This window comes from Aedes aegypti, chromosome 3 (genome assembly GCF_002204515.2).
Source record: "Aedes aegypti strain LVP_AGWG chromosome 3, AaegL5.0 Primary Assembly, whole genome shotgun sequence".
In the NCBI taxonomy this organism is placed as follows: Eukaryota; Metazoa; Arthropoda; class Insecta; order Diptera; family Culicidae; genus Aedes; species Aedes aegypti.
In genome coordinates, this window is record NC_035109.1 from 405,174,429 (window position 1) to 405,180,428 (window position 6,000).

Sequence of the window (6,000 nt, forward strand, 5' to 3'; positions counted from 1 at the left end):
TACTTGTCGTAATGTCAAGGGACTCCGAAAAGTTTTACAAACTTAGAATCATTCTTAAAGATATGAGGAATTAAAATTTCATGGTGGTTTATGTTGTTTTTTTTTATTCATAATCCACGTATCGTCTTTTTCGGTTGATTTTTTCAGGCGAGAGGTATCTAAAATTCTTATTTCCAGGACTATCAAACGCTACCAGACCCAATTTCTCCAAGATATCATCATGGAAAAAAATAAAAAATGCCCTCAAAAGAAATTTTGTGGGTGAATCGCTGATGTCCATGATTCATAACCCCATTCTAGGGGAAATGGTTTTTCCCTTAAGTTCGAATATTTTGTTCATCTGCTTTTGATGATTGAAGGCACTTTCAAATCATTTGAAAAGAATAATTATTTGTTTGTGGAAATCAAATCAAAATCACCTAATTTTTTTTTTTTGAGCATTTCCAGCATTTGGAATCGCTTTTTCGAGCCTGGAAAAACCTGGAAATCTCAGGGAATTTTATTTTAGTAAATGAGTAGACACCGTGTGAAGGAAAGATCTTCATTTAACTTCCAGTGGTGATAGTTTTTCTTGGTCCATTCATTTGATTAAAAAAACGAGCTACACATTTTGTTAACCACTGCAGTTGGTGCTCCCCAAGTAACCATAAGCACTAATAATAAGACCTTAATCAGCATCATAGATTCGTACATGCTTTATAATAGCACCACAAATGCTTACAGGCCTTATAACAGCACTTTCGCTGCATGGAAACCCTATTACAGCATCATTAATGCTTCTAAAACTGATGCCTACAGGCATTAAATAAGCATTATATTGGCTTTATATTCGAATACAGGGCATGTTTAAATGCCATCCAGTGTTTTGACAGATATACCACGTGCTTTGTGTTTGCATATAGTGGTAAGAGGGAGTCAAACATAAATCTTCTCACTACTACAATTGCAGGTTTAATGACGGGGAAAAGTGATGGTTTGGTTGGTCACTTTTCTTTCCAATTCCTATTCATCTTATGTGGCCGTAGGAGCAAAGGAGCAGGACAACAACTCAACAATACGGGTGTCGCAGGTTCGAGACGCAAAATGAGGAATTTCATCATCATAAAACGAGGATCAAAATGTGGCAATTGCACGTCCTCAGAAGGATGAAAACTACCAAAACGAATATGTCTGATACGGAGAAGTACTATATGTATCATTTTATTACATTTTTGCATACTATTAGAGGTTTCCGTTTTCATTCATTCATTTATTTACCTCATGTACCAGTTGCTTGGCCGCATACGCGAAAGCTCTCTGGCTGCGTACGCGAAAGCACAAAATATTCGCCCTAAAAAACTGGCGAAAACAACTGACGTTTCTCACGTGGTCTTATATCAGCATTAGTGGTGCAGAGAAGCACGGTTATATCTTGGCACTATAATGGCACGTTATTTCGCCTTTTCTTGCATTATAATAGCATTATATGCGTATATAAAACTGAAATGCATCAAATGATTACCCTATATGCGCATATAATGCTGTTACCGTGCCGCATTATCGTGCTTACTGGTTACTTGGGTCTGGCATTTAAGGGTGAAAGTTATGCGAGAAATGACCCATAGAGTTTCAACTGAAAAGCGTTCAAATATTTTTGCAAACCGGTGAGTGGCTTTCCCCTTGGTTTTTATGTTGTATTATTATTAATAATCTAATTTATGTGGTTTTTCATACGGGCTGTAGTGAAGTAAATAGAATAAAAAAAATCATTCTTCAGACGATTTTTGTGTCGTACAGACGCGTTTGAAAAAGTGTGGAAATAATTTTAAAAAAAATGTATTCGGCCGGTTACCACACGGGCTTATCTGCATTCATCGATTTCTCTTCATAGTTGTTGCAGAAAACTGATTTTCGTTTCGTAACATATTTTTGTGCTGTAGGATGAAGAAGCAATATATCTTGCTTCATTGACAAGAAATATTATATATTTATCTAATTTAGCGAAGTTATTAGCGAAAGAGAGGATCGATGAAGAGAAATCGCTAAAAACAGTAAGAGGTTGTTTCCGAGATACAACCGGCAAGTTGACGTTGGATAACGTTAGCTTCTTCTATTTTCTGACTTGAGACCTTCACGAACTTATGAAATATTTCTACTGATAAAAATCCAATCAATTTTCATACATTTTGTTGCGTGTCAATAACATTGTGTGTTATTCAGAGCTGTTGAATGTCATGAATTTCACGTGACTTTGACTATGGACCAGTGCACGAGTTCACTAATTTGACGTTAGAGCGGTGCCGAATTCACTTGTTGCTATGGTCACGTACATAACACGGCACCGATCAAACGTCAAATAGTGAATGCGTGCATTGGTCCATTGAATATTGCTAATTTCATTGGTCTTGGAAAAAGTCACCGGAAAAGCATTTTTTCCGGTGACCTTTTCTAAACTACTATCGAATGCAGGCCCATGGCACGAGACGACTTCTAGCGTAGTCAACATCTCCATGTGTTTACCCATTTTCGGGTAAATTGAATCGAGAGTGCAATCAGAATGCGAAGTTTTGTTTAATGTTTATGATCCGTAATCGAGCAAGTGTCGCAATAAAATAACTGATTACTTGCTTGGAGGCTTGCAGGATGTCTTTCAATGTTTGCTTTCCGTCCAAAACCATCGAAATGTTGAATGTGCTTCAACTTTTTGGCACATGATTAGCTGGTTTAACTATTTCAAAAATTGATAATCAAACAATAACAAACAATTAAACAAAACAATGGTCTTTATTTTCACAGTTGTCACAACTGACAGTGGGCGATATTCACTTATCGCCCGGGACAGCCTGGCTACGGAGAACACTGTGTATCGATATATGGGTGTCTAGGGCCTGATCGAATGGCATTATATGTTGATGTGATAAGGCATAAGGCAATCCATGAGACAGATGCGATCAGCTGTTTTTTTTTTGTTTACCAAGAGTTTTTGACATTTCGCGATCGGAGTGACCGTTCGATTACAAAGGAAAATGTTAAGCTCTGGTAACACTCGCATATTTTGTTTGATTGCAGCACAATTTTAAACAAAACGGCCCTATTCAGGGTCACAATAATGCATTCGATGTAAAAGAGTTACAACCAGAGACATTTTATCTACCGTAATTTGAACGGTACCTCATGCAAACCATCGGGGTTCATTTTTAATTTGAACATCTAGTCACCCTAGAACTGTGTTTCTGGTTACCTCTTTCACTGTTTTGTTTTGATTCTGTGTTTCGTTCCATAGCGTTCCATTTCACTTTACTCCGTTCCAGGAGCTAAATGACGTTTGAACCATTTTTAATCTGAACGATGTGCAAATTAGCGGGATACAAATCAAAAAGTGTTCAGATTAAATGTGGTCAAACCAACGGGGGTACCCGGTATTACTATTAATTGATTAATTAATTAATTTATTTATCAATTATAATTTCGGATGATTAGTTTTCAACGGAGATAAATGGCAAACAAAGAATTACCTAGGTTGCCGTCGCTCGGGTCTAGCGGCGGTAGCATTTCAAAACATCAACAAAGCTGTTGCTGAGTAGTTTTAGCTCTTTGTTTGACATGTTGATACTCTGATCGCCTAGCATGCATTTCCATGTAGGTAGCGACGACGACAACGGCATTATTCAAAGTAAGCACGGAGAAACGAGACAACTCAAACTCGAGATAAAAAGTACTCAAAATGTAGTACTTCACTAGCACTACCGATTTGGATACAATTTGGTACTGAATTTCGAATAATTTTAACTTAATTTTGAGGTACTTCCGCAACTACTTATTTTTGAGTTATTTGATAGTTGTTGTCTTTGTTGTTGCTTATTTGCCATTTTGTTTTGCTTTGCAATCTCATAAAGTATCCAAGATCAAGTACTGATCCTGTACTTGATTTTGGATGAAAATTTTAGCTGTGCATGGCGCACTTACTTTTGTCGTCGATTGAATGGAAATGTATTTCAGGTAAGTTATTTGATTCAAATTTTTATTTATTTTGCACTTTATTTATATACATCATTCATATTTCAGATTATTCGCAAAACTGGCGCGTACGGATCATCTTGAAATGAACAACGATGTACACATTTTGCGAAATTTTGGATCGAGAACAAAGCAGTAAGTTCTGAAATTGATTTAGTCTACGTTATGAGGTATTAATCCCAAGATTTCCCAATGTTACAGAATCCCGAGTTCCGATGATGGACCTGGAGGTGAAATACCCTGCCTGTATACACAGGTTTACAGAAACATGATTCGAACACGGAAGAAAGAGGAGCAGATTCGGGCAACAGAGTCCAAAACATCCATTGACTTAAAAATTAGTGAACTTGTTATTTATCCTATATTGCATTTAATAAAACACTATTAGTTTGTTCAATGAAGTCAAATAAAATCAATCAATGATATAAAACATTCCATTTTTTAACGAAATCAGCTTTTTCTAAACACTTGGTATTGGGTAGTTTTAATCCAAAATTTACTAATTGCCATAAAGTTTAAAATCACTCAATTCGATGTACTCGTGGAATGACTCAAATTTGAATACTTCGGAAATAACTCAATTTTGAATCATTCCACTTAGCTGTCAAGATGAGTGAAAAAGACTTAATTTTGAGTTGTTTCGGTTCTCCGTGAGTAAAGTTTGTAAGGATGCTTAAAATATATCCCCGAGCCCGATTTTATCTTCTAAACTCATACCAATTAGCTCATACGGTTGAAATAATTTAATTTCGGTTAGATATCAGGGAATCCTGTAGGAAATTGCCTACATTTAGGCGTTTTCATTGCAATTATTGAAATTGATTATTCATTATTTCTTTATATATTGCATTATTAAGAATTTGGCAAGCATATTCGGATTCAGGGAGCTTATATTCATTATGTAGAGTCGTTTTAAAAAATAACAATAATCGCATTGACAAGTGATCAATTTCACCCCGATTCCCCGATTTTTTCATTTAAGCGATGATTTTTAGCACTAAACATACATTTGTTGACATATGAGCCAAAAAAGCTGGTCGTCGTACTTGTTTTCCTGCATTCAGTTGTTTGGTATTTTCAACATCATTGAAAGTAGACAAGAAAAACCATGAAAAATGATCAACTCCACTTGAAATTACGGTGCATATACATTAGACTGATGCAAATTTTGAAGTTTTGGCTCCCCTATGTTTAAACGATGTCTATTATGATGAAAATGATCCTCCCAAAATTTGAAGTGATTCGGAAGAAATTTGGTTGTGCACACGCAATTTGAAGTTTATATGGAAATTACTATGGAAAAGGCAAACCTTTTGTGTTCAGTCCGCTAACTGCTTATCATAATAATCTATGGAAAAGTGAGCACACTCATCTCATGTGAAAATTTCCCAGCTACAACTTTGCCAAAGACCACATTTTGATGGGACGTAAGGATAATTTGTTATAATTGATAACAAAGTCTAAATCATGCTGAGATGATCATTCAATTACTTTCAGAGCAACACTGCTTTTTTGCTGTAGAACATATAGTAGCCTGGATTACTTTGATCTACTCTTCCCGCCAGGAGCACCACTGTTGCCTGCCGGGCAGTTGGTGAAGCATTCTGCATGCGAACCAACTTTATGATGATGAATAACAATTTATCCTGACGTTCAATCAAAAAGTGGTCTTCGGCAAAGTTGTAGCTGGGAGGATTTAACATTAGAAGATTTTATTCACTTTTCCATTTTATTTTATGACGAAGAGATAGAGGGCTGGACACAAAAGGTTGGCGTTTTTCATAGTAATCTCCATATAAACTTCAAATGGCGTGTGCACAATCAACCCGCATAATCATGAACCATATTAGCACTGTTTCCAATATTGTCTACAACTACTTCAAACAATATCTAAACCATTCCGAACAACATCCAGAAAAACAATATACCCACAGTACCACAGACTGTTTTGCCAGTATGGGAAACGGTAATCAGCCAAATAACAATGTGGGGAATAGGCGGTTA